We start from the raw sequence: 15,804 nt of genomic DNA, 5'->3' as shown, positions 1-15,804 counted from the left end.
GTTCGAGAAAGGCTGGGGAGTAGAAAAGTAAAAGAAAGTTTTCTTAGGTAGGGTGCTCCCAAAAGCATCCAGCTATAAGGGAAACAGGCACTGCTGTCTGAGGATTTGTTAGAGGGTAGTTGGATTTTAAAAGAATAGGGTTTCATCTCATTCATCCTGATACCCCTTATGCTACAATATGCAGTTTCTACTTGTTTCTGGTAGGTAAAATGTGATGCTCATTACCAACAAGTGGGGTCAGTGGCAGCACGCTGGCATTTGGATGTGGACTCAAAGTGGTGCAGGGCTAATCTGTTTCTTTCAGTATTGCCAGTCCCAAGGGGCCAAAATTCACAAATCACACCCCAAAAATCACAAGCTTGTTTTTTTAAATCATGAGGTTTTAAAAATGTAATGCATTTGAGGTTCTTTTTATTTACCTTCTGGTTTACAAAACTGTAAGGTCACATTTCTAAGCCTTTCAATCATGACCACTAGAAATGTACTTTAAAAAAAATGAAAGCTGAGGGTCTTATATAACCATATGATGCCAGGATCTGGGATTAAAAATATACACCAGTATTGAAAGAGTTGGCAACGCTGTTTTAACCAGAAAAGGTTAAAACATCCTTGAGGTCAAGGATGATCTCTTTCACAGGTTTTACTTTTTATGGGTCCTTTGGTGACTAAGGAGTCCGATCCTTGAGCCATAGGCTCGTTGACAGACGTAGCAGGTGGTGTTGGAAGTCAGGGTTGGGCCACGACTGCTGCATAACAGTTGTCTGTCCTTTCTAGAGTATAGTCATACACTGAAGAGAGAGATTTTTCACGGGGGAATTCCTAAGTATTATCCTCCATTTTACAGCAGGGAACTGAGGCATAGAAAGGCTAAGTGATCCATTAGCAAACTGAGGAATAGAATCTAGGTTTCCTGACTGACAAGCCCTACTTTAACTAGGAGACCTTATTGCCAGACCATGAGGAAAGGGATTCTAAATTCTTCCTGATGCAGAAGGTCACTAAACACTAACGGCTGTCTTCCATAGTGGAATTTGCAAGGTGAGACAAATAAACAGGAATGGGTTTGTAAGAAGGCCAAGTGGTGCATCACTGCCCTGGAGGTATGGGAGGAACACACACTGACCCACAAACACAAGTGGAGAGACAAATCTTGTTGGCACACACTGACCACAGTAAATATATTTTATACTGTATCTTTAAAAAAAATCTGTTTCTCAAGAAGACTTGCTAAATAAAACCCCTGCAGTCCTGTCATGTGTAGTGTCAGCTTGTGCTGTCTTCTGTGTAAGTGCCAGTCAGATAAGGCAGGCCTACCCATGGGCTAGTCTAACATGAGCATCCAACTTTTCAGAACATCTACTTTTACCGTTCATGGAACAGCTTATTCACTGCCCATGCCTGTTCCATCTGACTTGCCATTTACAGCCTCCAGCCCTCTTCCCAAGCACACAGCAGGAGAAGGCAGGGCAGTGCAACGAGACACTCTGTGTTCATGGAGACTGGGGCGGGTGTGTGCATCTTACGCAGAGGAGCGTATTGCATTACTTTTGGCAAGGCATGAACAGTTCACGGTTTACATAGGGTGTTAGCTATTCGTGGCAGGATGTGAGAGTAGTGAGATTCAGCATGAAAAAGAGGTCTTTCATACACAAATGCTTCAGGTTTGCTCTTCTTCATGTTATCTAAATGACATCAGCCAAGATTTTCAAAAAGTAACTAGAGATTTTGGCTATCTCAATTTTTGGGTGGCCAAGATGTGAGACATCCTAATGGGGCCAGATTTTGAGAGGGCTGGTGCTTAGCCTTTCTGCAAATCAGATCTCCTTGGGCATGTCTACGCTGCAGATGGGTGATGCGATTCCCAGTGTGGATAGACAGACTCGCACAAGCTCAGCTTGAGCTAGCATGCTAAAAATAGCAGTGTGGACATTGTGGCACAGGCTAGCCACCAGAGCTTGGACCCTGGAGTTTGAGCAGGCTTGGGGTTGGGTGGCTAGTTTGTGCCTCAAAGTCCACACTGTTGTTTTCAGCGTGCTAGCTTGAGATGAGCTAGCATGAGTCTGTCTACTTGAACTGGGAATCACTCCTCCTGCAGTGCAGGCTGCATATCCTTTAAGGCACCCAAAATGATTAGACACGTCTGAAAATCTTGGCTGCTATCAATAAAAAGAAGTTGTCTGCAACATTTTACTGGGAAAAGCAGGAATCATGAGCAATAAGCTACATGAGCTCATAAAGGAGAAATCATGTCATACAAATTTAATATGATATAATTACAAAATTAGTGATGAAAGGAAAATTGTAGATAAAATTGTACAGGTATCTGAAGGACAAATTCAACCCTAACCCCTCTAAAGAATGGTACGAATATAATCAACTTCATTAGAGCTATTAACTTTTTACTACAGATAAACAAATTGATTAGCAGTATATGTTATTTTCCATATTGCCACTTCACATTTTAACTCTTTGTGGTGGAAGGGACGAACACATGAACTGTCTCAGAAGGCAAGAGCAGTTAGGCACTGTGAAGTCATAGCAGTGTGGGGAATAAGTCTAGAGGTAAGTTTTAACGCCTTGGATGGCGATTATTTTACTCAAGAAATTATTTTGCTAATATCTTTTTGGGGAGTTTTAACTTTCAGAATATATTCCAGATCATGATTGGTGTCAGATTGAGAAGCTAAAGTTCTCGGTCCAAAGAACAAGTGGAGAACAGACAGGGACAATACACACTGTTCTGATAATTTGTCTCAAGCATCACCTAAACAGACCCTATTGTGGATCAGAAGGTAGTTTTCATGCCTATCTGGCAAGTTGCGGTAGTGATTTTTGTTATGCAGACAGCTGTCCAGTAGCCCATAGCCTGAAACTACTAGCTTCTACAACTGTGGCCACTGCATATCTGCCAAATCTTAATGACTTTCAGTCACTGTACACCTGTGCTGGATTTGACTTGGTGATCTAGAGACAAAAGGTTCTTCTACCCTGTTAACAATACTGTAAGCCATCTAGTCCCCTATTTGTTATAAATGTATGGAGGTTGGCATGCTCAACTTGTGTGCCGGGAACGGCCTTATATGAAGGTGGTAGTAAAATAAACTGGTGCCCTTTTGTTTTTCTGTTGTTACAGGGGTTAGCTGCCTGAACAAAGCTCAAAGGTGTTGTGTTGAACCCTACCCCACACATCAGTTGTAAGCAGCTCCTACAATATTCTTCTGCTGTTGTTCATATCAGCCTTTTTCAAAGATGTTTCTGAAGCCTTTTGGTCTAATTGATTTTGTTTCCCATTATTTTACTCTCCCTGCCCTTGTTGTGTCCATGAGGTAGGTTAAAATGTCAATTAGCCAACAGATGGTGATGTTTATTTTGGTGTTAGTGACAGACATCTCACTCGGCTTTTACAAGGAAGTGGGTGAGAAGGAAGTATTATATTGCAACAGACTGGACTTGGTGTGCTCTCAGAAGACTCAGAGAAGAGAGCAGTTTTTTTGAATTTATGTCTCCAAGTGTTAGCTGTAGAACAAGTTTGGTGATAACGATGGCATCAGCTCTCACTTGCAGGCCCAGGGTGGGAGGAAAATACCAGACTTTAAAATAACAAATGTATTGGTTAGTCTCTAAGGTGCCACAAGTACTCCTTTTCTTAAAATAACAAAACATTATTTACTCTCCCCTCCTTATTGGTAGGGTGCGCCTTTAAGTAGTCAACTATAAGGACTATTTAGAGACTCCTACATAGCCAGCTGGTGTCTGACTTTGGGGCAGAGCGAGAGAGAGGTTAACTAAGCCGTTTCTTCCTGTTGTTTGAGGTCTTGTTCAGATTTTTCTGTGTCCCTGGCCTAAATTTAGCAGAATCCAGTGAAGCAAATAAAGCTCAGAGGAGTTCATTACACTAACTGAGATGAGCATGGTTGAACTCCTGACTTGGATGCAGATTGCTTCCTTCAGTTCACCTTGTATGGTAGATAGAGCCGCTGCTTTTAGACTACAGCTTTCCTGATTCAAGCCTCAGCTCTGGCTGGTGCTATGCAGGGCATACATTGATCAGGGATTCCACTAAATAATTACATCCATTGTAGTGTGAAGCCATTTGCTGGGAGATATAGTATTGGTTTGAACACAGTTGAGCCCATGGTCAAAGATGTAGGCCCCTGCAGTGTTCTGAATTCAGGACAAAGCATAATAGACACCTATGCACTGTTATGCAACTTTGTTTCTGAACATATATTATGATGTAACAGCAATGCATCAGCCAGCTGATGAATGGGTCTCATCTGTTACTTTGAGTGGCATTGTGATAATGGCTTCAGGAAAGACACACAGGTGGGGATGACCTTGAGGATGGTAAAAACAAGCAGATGCATGAGGTTGTGGGATTCAAAGGTATTTTGTAACTACAACTATGAAGTCGACTTTCCAGCAAAAAGTTGCTATTTACTTTTGAATCTGTAAATTTAAAACACCCACTGTGTAGACTGGAACCAGACGTTCTGACTGCTCCTGAAATTTAGAAAGATTTTTGAACCTAATCTGGATCCAAACTTTGTGGTTTAACCCTTCCCTCATGTTTACATTCCTCCATTTCAGATGCTGTTTCTTGTATATCAATGATGTTAAAATGCAATTTACTCTGAAAAAATGACTAAACCAATGATATCATGAGGTTCCACGTTTATTATAACTCTGTTCTCTCTAATGTGCTCAGTTCACAAATAATTTTTTTAAGTTGCCAACCCTCCCAACTCAACCTGGCTTCTGCAAAGTCAAGCTGGGTTATTTCCTTCTTATGCAGCATTAGCAGTAATTGAAAGGTCATAGAATCATAGAATATCAGGGTTGGAAGGGACCTCAGGAAGTCATCTAGTCCAACCCCCTGCTCAAAAGCAGGACCAATCCCCAATTAAATCATCCCAGCCAGGGCTTTGTCAAGACTGACCTTAAAAACTTCTAAGGAAGGAGATTCCACCACCTCCCTAGGCAACGCATTCCAGTGTTTCACCACCCTCCTAGTGAAAAAGTTTTTCCTAATATCCAACCTAAACCTCCCCCACTGCAACTTGAGACCATTACTCCTTGTCCTGTCCTCTTCTACCACTGAGAATAGTCTAGAACCATCCTCTCTGGAACCACCTCTCAGGTAGTTGAAAGCAGCTATCAAATCCCCCCTCATTCTTCTCTTCTGCAGACTAAACAATCCCAGTTCCCTCTCCTCATAAGTCATGTGTTCCAGACCCCTAATCATTTTTGTTGCCCTTCGCTGGACTCTTTCCAATTTATCCACATCCTTCTTGTAGTGTGGGGCCCAAAACTGGACACAGTACTCCAGATGAGGCCTCACCAATGTCGAATAGAGGGGGACGATCACGTCCCTCGATCTGCTCGCTATGCCCCTACTTATACATCCCAAAATGCCATTGGCCTTCTTGGCAACAAGGGCACACTGCTGACTCATATCCAGCTTCTCGTCCACTGTCACCCCTAGGTCCTTTTCCGCAGAACTGCTGCCTAGCCATTCGGTCCCTAGTCTGTAGCTGTGCATTGGGTTCTTCCGTCCTAAGTGCAGGACCCTGCACTTATCCTTATTGAACCTCATCAGATTTCTTTTGGCCCAATCCTCCAATTTGTCTAGGTCCTTCTGTATCCTATCCCTCCCCTCCAGCGTATCTACCACTCCTCCCAGTTTAGTATCATCCGCAAATTTGCTGAGAGTGCAATCCACACCATCCTCCAGATCATTTATGAAGATATTGAACAAAACCAGCCCCAGGACCGACCCCTGGGGCACTGCACTTGACACCGGCTGCCAACTAGACATGGAGCCATTGATCACTACCCGTTGAGCCCGACAATCTAGCCAACTTTCTACCCACCTTATAGTGCATTCATCCAGCCCGTACTTCTTTAACTTGCTGACAAGAATACTGTCTGCAGTCCAAAGTACACCCTCCATCACACCTGTGCCACACCCCATCATCAAAAGATGCTGTCATTGGTACCTCTACAATGTAATTGCCTTCAAAGGGTCTCCAAAGATTTAACCGATTGAACTCTCATAAAAAAGCCCGAGAATGCAAAAGGGGCAGGAGAATGCAGCTCCCTTTCTGTTTGCTGTGTTCCGTTTACAATGCTAACCCGAGTAAAAAGCAGTAAAATTTATTTTAGCTCCTAAAGTCAGCAGAGCTGACGTCAAACACTCACACTAACATATGTTGAGTATGGAAGTGCCATTTTTGCATATGGGTCACTTTTCACGGTCAAACTGCGCTGTAATAACGCCTCTACTTTTTAAGTCAGCCAGAGGTCAGATGGGCTTTTATTGGCATTTTATGTTTAAAACTAAAGCCTAAAGCTAAACCTTACTACAGTAGAACCTCAGCGTTACAAACACCTTGGGAATAGAGGTTGTTTGTAACTCTGAAATGTTCGTAATTCTGAACAAAATTTTATGGTTGTTCTTTCAAAAGTTTACAACTGAACATTGACTTAATACAGCTTTGAAACTTTACTATGCAGAAGAAAAATGCTGCATTTAACCATCTTAATTTAAATGAAACAAGCACAGAAATAGTTTCCTTACTTTGCCAAATCTTTTTTAAACTTTCCCTTTATTTTTTTAGTAGTTTGCATTTAACCCAATACTGTGCTGTACAGCATTTGCTTTTGTGTGTGTGTGTCTGCTGTCCGATTGTGTAATTCCAGTTCCAAATGAGGTGTGTGGTTGACCAGTCAGTTTGTAACTCTGGTGTTTGTAAATCTGAGGTTCTACTGTAAAACTTTTCTCCTCTCTCACCCATATAGGAGTCTCTAAACTGCCTTGTGATATCAGGTGAACTAACAAGAATATGTTCATAGGTTACGTGAGTATGTGCAGTATCCATCTGTTGATGGATGATAATGGATGCTATTTTTGCTATGACCATTACAGACTGATACCACAAAGCATAGACCATCAGACCCTGTACCATGTTTATTTACAGGACCACTCCTTTCCTACACACTGAAAGAAGTTTTTAAACAATTTTCTCTTTTCAAGGTGAGGAGCTGCATTTTGTATTTTAAAAAAAAGTTACCTTAGATCTCACGTTCTGAATGGAATCATTCAGAATGTGTAAGACTTGAGATGTACCAATACATATACATGTTGAACTGAATACTTAAGGGATGGTTCACTGAAGGCATTGGTAATGGGATTTAGAGCCCCTCAACTCTAAATTACCAGTTCAAATTCCATCCAGATTGGTAGAGATAGCAAGTTATCACTCTCTGATAACTGAAGGATGACCTATGTGAAATGAATGTAATGATCTCAACCTAGTTTCCATTGGCTATCAACTGTATATTTCACACACATACACAGAGTACATTACAGCTTTGGGCATTATTTGGTAACCTTCTGGGCAATCTGAGAGCAACAGGACTGAAATGAGCAGACATACTTGAAATGCACTACAATATCTAGAGGTGGTCCCTCCAGGACAGAGTTTGATGCACTGTGAGAGAAGGATGCAGTGCACGGAATAAACAGACAGTTTCTTTCAGCGGGGTTGTCAGTGTGGCATTTTCACAGCCACTGTATTCATACACACAAATTAAAAAACAAAATGGAAAGTCAGTTCTTCCTTCATCCACCTGCCAAGAGAGCTCAGTTCTGTTGACAGTACAATCACCCAAACCGTGCAAAGCACGAGGTATTACGTTTGGGCATGATGCTACAGGTGGCAGGACAAACACGGAATATTGACCGCTGTCCCTTGAAGGTGCATAGGATTGAGTGTAAAAAACACATTTTGAGGTCATTGTTCAAACCATGTCACTCTGGGAGGAAATGCTTCTTTTTTCCCGTGTGGGGTGTTTTTTGTGTTTGTTTGGTTTGGAGTTTCTTTTGTTTTTTGTTTTTACTGGCAGTGTGTATGGTGGGACAAATATGTTCATTCAGATTTAGTTTAATTCAGGCTTGAACTAGACTTTTTGTTTAAAATGTTCTCTCCGAGGAAAGGAGCATTACAAATAGGATCTTCACCCAGGTTTGGATGTCTGGCAAGTGCTTTTGTGCAGCTGTACTAAATTATTCACCACCTTACTTGTAATCAGATAATTTAATCCTCTGTTTGATCAGGAGCTTGATAGGTAAAGAAGACCACTGGAATAGAGCATTGTGTTTAGACTGGTTACAACAGGTCAGAAACCAAGCAGAAGAACTGATCACATGATTGCTATTAGAAGAAGAAAGGTAGCATTTTAGTGTGCTGTACTTTCCATATGTCATTAAACCCGCTAATGAAGCAAAATTAAAGTAGATGGCTCAGGCATCTAGCTGTAGTTAACTTGCCACCTCTGCAATTTAATAATAGAAGAGGGTAGATTCAAAATAATAGTTAAAAGGAAGATGAAAATAAAACATACAATTAGTAGTTGCTGAAATAAACCTTGGTTTCTTTTCCATCTTCTCCTCCTGTCTCCTCTTCTGTTGCTGCTTTATTAGATTTGAGGCACAGAATTGCCTTCAGTGCCTACAGAGGACAAAATGTGACTATTAGATGCCACAGCCCAAAGGCATTGCTTAAAAAGCTGCAGCAGGCAACTTGTTAAAATTCCACAAGAAACTCACCTGTATAGCAGGGTGTGTTTGCATATCAGCTCTTCTTAAAAAACAAAAACAAGCAGGCAAACTGAGAACCATCACACATTTGGAGAAGACAGATCTTACCTAAAGACAATAGAGACTCTTTCCCATTGAAGATTTGCAGAATAATTTCTGCTACTTAGAATGAAGCAGCAGTGTTTTTGATACTCTGTGAGTTCATTCCCTGCCACCCCCACCCTTTGTTTAAACACACATTTCATTGAGGTTTGCTGTTTTGTTTTGTTTTGTTTTGTTTTTCCAGCCAGAAAATGTACTGTTGTTCTGTAAATGGTTTCTTGCTGTCATACTTCCCAGACTATTTTCTTCCTATTTTTGGATGCCTGAATCTGCCTTTGGTCACACTATCTGCTCCTCTATGGTCACCTCTGAGAAGATTAACCCTTTCATTAAAAAAGCTTGGCCAGGGTCAAACTACCGCCTGGCTCTGGACTCTTACAGCCCTTTGATCTCCCAGCTATGGAGAAATTATTAGCAAATTCTAAGCCTTCCCATGTGATTTGTTTTTGTAAATTTGTAGAAATTATTCCTAATCCTATTACGTGGCCTAGGGCAAACCTGCATTAAATATATGAGACTTTTTGTTATGTGGCAGATGGATAATAAAGGAATGCTGAATGCAGCCCCATTCCAAGTTATGGGAATCTGGATACTTCATCAGCATTCGCTTAATCCTCTGCCATGGCCTACGCCTTTGATGAATGCTCTCATTTATGACCACTGATGCCACTCACTTAATTTCAGAGAAGAAAAATAATACCTAGCTGTTAATGTGAATATTTGAGTTTATGGCTGTACAATGAATAATTGTGACATTATCAGGGGAACATCTTCTTATACATTATTCACTTGTATAGACCACATTAACCAGAGAAAGGAAACTTGCAATTTTGCATCTTCCATCTTCTTTGGAAGGTAGACACCATGCAGACAAAAGTCAGTGTCTTAACCCAAATTCTAGCTGACAATGCGTATCAGCCCTCACTATATTTTGCTCATTGTGGTGCCAATCTCCTATCTCACCAATGACATTTTTTCAAAGAAAGAGTAGATTTCCTAGAGACTCTACCCCATGCAACTTCCATAGCTTATTATCGAATAGGAAAATGTATCCCTCCTTTTTGCTTTAATACTGTTGCCATGTAGGATGTCTGTTAAGTTTAGGATGAAAATTAAGTTAGCATGCACTTTACTTTTTATACTTCATAAAATCCAAGTTTACTTATTCTAATAATTTTCCTGCCATGCTTTTTTAAAAAAAAATTAGAACTAAAGTGGAATATTTTAAATTCTCTGTTGTCCTTTCTTTACAATCTGCAGCTTCCTCATTTAGGTGCACACGTATACAGGCACAGAAAGCACATAGTACATATTAAATGATTTGTGTTATACTCAGCGATGTGACCTAAGACAGCATTTGGTTTAGAATGTTCACACTACAGCTGATCTCTCTTCAGATATGCTTATTTCATCCAAGGGAAGATGTGATTACACAGACTGATAGTCTGTAATTATGAAACTTGTTAATTCAAAACAGCTATTTAAATATATATGTGTGTTGCTACATTGCTATGTTTAAGAGAAGAATTTCCCTAAAGATATTTTTAGTCCTCATTTTAGTAAGTCTAGTCACTTTAGCTGATATTTAATGGTGGCACAATTTCTAATAGTAGTACTCCTGCTGTCCTTTTTATTCAGATCTGTAAAACTGAGGGGTAAATTGAAGCACTGGTAAATCACCAGCATGTGAAACTTATCTGGATTTAGTAACCATAATAAAAAAAAGTTGAGTATCCTTTCCTAGTGGGAATTTTCACCCACAGTAATTAATGTATTGGAATCAACTGAAGGAATAAAAATAGTTTGCTCATTTTAGTACATTTGCATATTACTATTTTAAAAAATCAGTTTAGCAGTATTTCAGGGCTTCAAAGTCAATGTAAACAGTGGTCTTATATAGAGTAATTTCTTCAGTCATACCCTTCTATACTGTCACCAAATTTAAAGCGTGCTATATAAGTTGTATGCAAGATTCTGCATGCAAGTGTTACTTCTTATTTGCTGTATGTTTTGAGATGTCTGTCAGAAATGAGAACATTGTAAAATTATAAATTTTTATTTGGAAAAAGAATGGCTAGTAATATGTTTGGCATTGTATCTATATAATTACGGTGAGTCAAGATTTTTTTAAATAGTAGAAAGAAATGCAAACTGTTTTGTGATTGTGATATAATGATGAAAGATCACAGCTTAATTGACTTCATGGGAGCAGGACCTGGCCTTAATTTTAACATCATAATGAGGTGAGCTAAATTCCTCTCACCCACTGAACAGTCAATTCTGATGCCTCTGCTCATCGGGTCTAGCTTGTTTCTTCTCCTGATAATCAGAAATGAAAAACATTCCACAAATTCGTATTTTATTAATATTACAAACTTGGTTTAGGTTTCAGATTTTTTAAAACTGTCCATAACCCAAACTTCATCTAGTTACCCTTTATTTTCAAAAAGCATGATCTTTAAATGATTATTGTAAATTCACAAAGCTAGCAGACAAGCATACAACATTCTATTGACAAGGGGCTGAAGCCTGCTCTTCATCTTGAAGCAAAAACACCTTTGATTTCAATGAGAATTTTGCTTTAATTAAGGAATGCAGAACTGTACCCAAAGGCAATAACCTATACATTCTGTAGAAAAAGTTTGCTGGAAAGAAATCTAGGAACAGAATCAAATCACATAACTCAGACCTGGACTTCAAACAGCCCAAAGTTAAGGGATTTTTTTGGATCTAGGTTTTTTAGTTGCCCCAATATAAGGAAGTGGCAATTGGCAAAATTCGGGATTGGATACATACTTTGAACATTCCCAAAACATGGGAGGTTTTGTATTGAGAATTTTGAGGCAGACTCCTCTCCAGTATAATCTCAAATGAAAGGTGTAATGTTTATGCATTTGTATGTAATGTTCATATGCTATGTGAACTCTGGTCTCTTGAGTCCGCTTCTCAATATTAACCTTTGTTGATATATTATGAAAGTAAAGGTTTGATTACAGCTATAAAGTGACCAGCGTTTGGGGCTTGTGGGCACAGGTTTTAAAGTGATGACCGGTAGGCCAATTGCTCAAACCAACCATTTAATATTAAGTGAAGTACAGATCAAGCTAACATTATAACATTAAAGATCATTGTCTCATCACATAAATTACAAAACTGAAGATAGTGATGGAAGAGAATACAGGTAATATTAACATGTTTTGGGGGGGGGGGGGGGGGTTGAGTTTACTATAAATTGGGACCTGAAACTAAAACATTCTCTTTTCCAGAAAATGCATTGTATGATCTCTTCCCTTTCTAAAAAGATACATTTATTTTTAAATCTAACTGGTGTAAACTGGTAATTTAAAAAAATATATATTTTAAACTCCCCTTAGGTGACTTTTAAACAAAGCCCTTCCTGAATGTGATCTGACTTATGAAAAGAATGCGTTGTTTTCATGTCTGGGATGAAATGATGCCGAAAGCACCGAAGTTTTGGCTCCAGCGCTGCAATCAGAGGACCTTGCTTGAGCATAAACTACAAGAGGAAGCAAGGCCAACAGAGCTCAGAGAACTACCTTCTACCAGGCATTGTTTGGATTACACTGGGCACTGAAAGTAATGTAAAGATGGCTTCCTGCCTATCATTCAGAGTTTTATGATTGTAGCATAATCCCCTCCAAACCCTCTATGCCCAGAGGTTGAAATGCTTTACTTGAAAGCAAGACCTATACATAGATGGCTTCCTCTCTTGATTTCTTTTTCCAGTGTGATTGGCTTTGAAACATACAGTATGCGATAAATGATACTTTGCTGAAATGTTGCCTTGCTAAAATATGCTAAGAAAGCTGTGAACAATGTTTACAAATAGTTTAAGTGTCACAACAATACACCCACCACTCAGGCTTTCATCGATTTTCCTGTAATAAGAGTTGTAATAAAGGATACCACTTTTAAGTATTATGAAAGTATTCTTTACAAAGAAACATAATTGGGAGAAAATCTCTAAAATCTATACAAAAATCATTTTCCAGATCCTGCAGTCTCAACTGTCAAGAAAGCAACCACAATTTCTCTAGTTTAAGAAGAATCAGCAGACATTGTACTGTTATTGCCTATTTTTGTTTTTTTCCTCCCAGTAAGTTAATTTACCAGCACCACTCAAAACTGAGCTTCTACTATTTTAAATGGTTGAAAATATGTAGCTGTGAATTAATTTAAGTTGTGCCACTGGAAAGATTACTACAGTTACTATTTCTTTCAGAAGTTGTTTTTTATTTTTGTTTTTTAAAGCCTTTACTCCAAGAGCTAAATCCTGCTCTCTGTTACCCTGGTGCAAATCTGCAGTCATGCCCCTGAAGTTGTTGGACTGACTCCAGATTTACACCAGGGTAACAGAGAGCAGAAATTAGATCCTGACCTCAAAATGATGCATTCTAGCATTTTAGAATCACTCCAGCGAGTTAGCTTTCATTGTACAGAACTTTTTATTTTGCAAGCGCTTTCAGAGTAGGAAAAATAAAAGCATCCATAAACAGGCTAACTTTTTTTCTAACAATATTTATTTTGTTCATTATTTTAACTGAAGTCAGGAAAATGATTAAATATTCTTCATTCAATAGGGCCAGCTTCATCCATTGGCAGCAGTAGAATTCCAGCTGCTGAATTTGGCCCAGTTTGTTTTGTTACAGAAAGTTACTGTATTTGTTTATACACACTTCTTGCATTTTGACAGAAGCACAATCATGTTATATGAGTATATACTGGAGAAGTAGTTAAAGTGTATTAGAAAGCATATATAGTGAAGTGGATTTTTTTTTTCAGTCTAAGAAAGCCAGGTACAAATTGAACGCTGTTTCTCTAGTTGGTGTTTGCTATTATTTGGTTAACCAAAAGCAAATATGATGTAATCTTGAGCACTCTTGCTCCACCTTCCAAACATACTGCCCTCTTTTCAACTAAAATGAATCCGTAGATGCAGTGACTTCTTGAACCTCCTTTTTGTCTCATTCTGAATGTAGTACTTGTGAAAAGAAAAGCCTAAACACCCAGACCACACCAGTGTGATCTATAAACAGACACTGCCAATATGCATTCCATCTGCGTTTTTAGCATAGCAACCGGGAATAACAGGTGAAAAAATAAACTAATTTACGTCAGCATCAAACTACTTACAAAGACCAATCTGCATTTTTCATATTAATATCAACAACTAAAACAGGCTGCCTCCCCTCTGCCACACTCACAGTAATAGAGAGCTTTTATTTTTTTCTCTCACAGAGGCAAGCAAGTATAATAAGATGTTTTGCTTTGGTGATGCCTGCACAAATAAGGGAAGGGGGAGAGGAGGATTGGCTGGGGTTTGGTTGGTTGGGCTTTTATTATTATTTAATTATTATGATTTAGTATTCTTTTATTAAAGTTTTATTTTTAAATCTTAAAGATTTACATCCTATTAGCAGAATTTTCACGGGGAAGTAGCACTTGTATTTAATGACATATGCAAAGAAGAATTCCAATAAGCAGGGAGAACATTTGCTAAGATGAACTACCATGGGAGTTGGGATGGAAGGGACTTTGAAGGTCCCAGTTTAGTATTACATTTTCAATCTTGCTACAATTGTATTATTATATGTCTGTGAATTTAGCACATTTGATATATGGTTACAGTATAGTAAATGTAACAATAAATATCACATTTATATTTCATTTTAGATGTCTCCTTCACTCCCCTAAGCCAACAGCACAAGGTGTGGTTTTTACAAGGGTCTGACTGTAAATAATCTGGTTAACTAAAAGGTTCCTGATGCACTTACAATATAGTGCTGCAAAGTAGTAAGATTCAAGCCCCCAGATGTCTTCTCTTGCTTCAGACAAAGCAAATGTCTTTGATTTCGAAAGGATGTTTGTAATCTATTTTTGTTTGTTCAATAAAGAAACTGCATATGTTTGCTATATCTTTAAGGATTTATTTTTATTTTTGATGTTTTAAATGAATATTCTTCAAGGCTTACAAACTGGTGGATAACATCCCCTTGTACATTTTCAAATATGATATACAGGGGAAAATATTTCCATTTGTACTGTTGTACTAATTATTTAGAATTAGGAAGCACAGTGTAATCTAGAAGATCAAATATGAGATCTTTAATAAAGTGGCACCTGCTAAGTCTGTTGCATTTAAAGGTCTGCCAGTATTTCCATTAGGAAACCCATTTTTCAGACTTTTAATGCTTGTCTGTATTCACACCAGAGTGAAACTTGGCACTCATGATTACAGCCCAGGAGCATTTTGTGCTGCTGTTTACAAATGTCTCTTGGCATTCATTTTTAAAAATAAAATTTTCTCTATTAAATTGTGTAAGGCCATTTGGTGATTTAAAATGCAAATGGGTGTGGTATTAAGATGAATGCTGGGAATACCTTAACAGTCCCAGGCCGCAGTTTGAGACAATAAGTTTATCCTATTAAGTCAGTGTGCAATAGTATCTTCAAATAAGTGTTTTAGCTGTTTGTTTAAAGCCTGTAGGAAAATATTGTGTATTTTCACCTCAAAAGGAGTCTCATCTATCAGTTAAATAACATGTTTTAAAAATTATATAGGTCCATACTAAAGTGTCTGGGCTCCAAAAGGTATCTTTAAAGTCAGGTAAATATTGTGTTTTTAAAGGTTCCTTAAATATGTGTTTACATAATTCAGTGATATATCTTCATCATGCACACGCACTTTGGCCTGTCAGCTCTCATGCATTTCTTTGAGTCTTTACTCTTGTTAATTTTAACTTTATAATAATAAGGTGAAAATACTACATATGCTGCCTACTGTGCTGAAAAACCTTGGCAGAATGGGGGATGGATTAAGAATACAGTGTCCGCCTTAAATGAATTCCTCTCCTCCAGGCTCTCGTTATTTTTCTTGTGATTCAATTCTTTTGTTTATATGAAAGAACTTGTATTTGCTCTTTATATATAAACTTACTCCATAAGCAAGTCATAGTAGTTGTCAATATTTCAGTCTAAAGTTTAAAATATCTACTTATATCCTCAGCTGGGATAAATCAGCAGCTACACTGAAGCTATTGACTTCTGTGGAGCTATGCTGACTTATACCAGCTAAGGAT

At 38.6% G+C, this 15,804-nt stretch overlaps 1 long non-coding RNA gene across 1 annotated transcript in view; it reads left to right on the top strand.

The window, feature by feature from the left end:
• Positions 1-14,618, top strand: part of LOC125638806 (uncharacterized) — a 133,928-nt gene extending 119,310 nt beyond the window's left edge. Inside the window, exon 4 of the long non-coding RNA XR_007357294.2 lies at positions 12,079-14,618. This is a non-coding gene — a long non-coding RNA (uncharacterized LOC125638806). The remainder of the gene's footprint in view (positions 1-12,078) is intronic.
• The last annotated feature ends 1,186 nt before the right edge of the window (positions 14,619-15,804 follow it).

The sequence above is a fragment of the Caretta caretta genome, chromosome 6 (genome assembly GCF_965140235.1).
Source record: "Caretta caretta isolate rCarCar2 chromosome 6, rCarCar1.hap1, whole genome shotgun sequence".
In the NCBI taxonomy this organism is placed as follows: domain Eukaryota; kingdom Metazoa; phylum Chordata; order Testudines; family Cheloniidae; genus Caretta; species Caretta caretta.
This window is presented reverse-complemented; position numbering and strand designations above follow the sequence as displayed.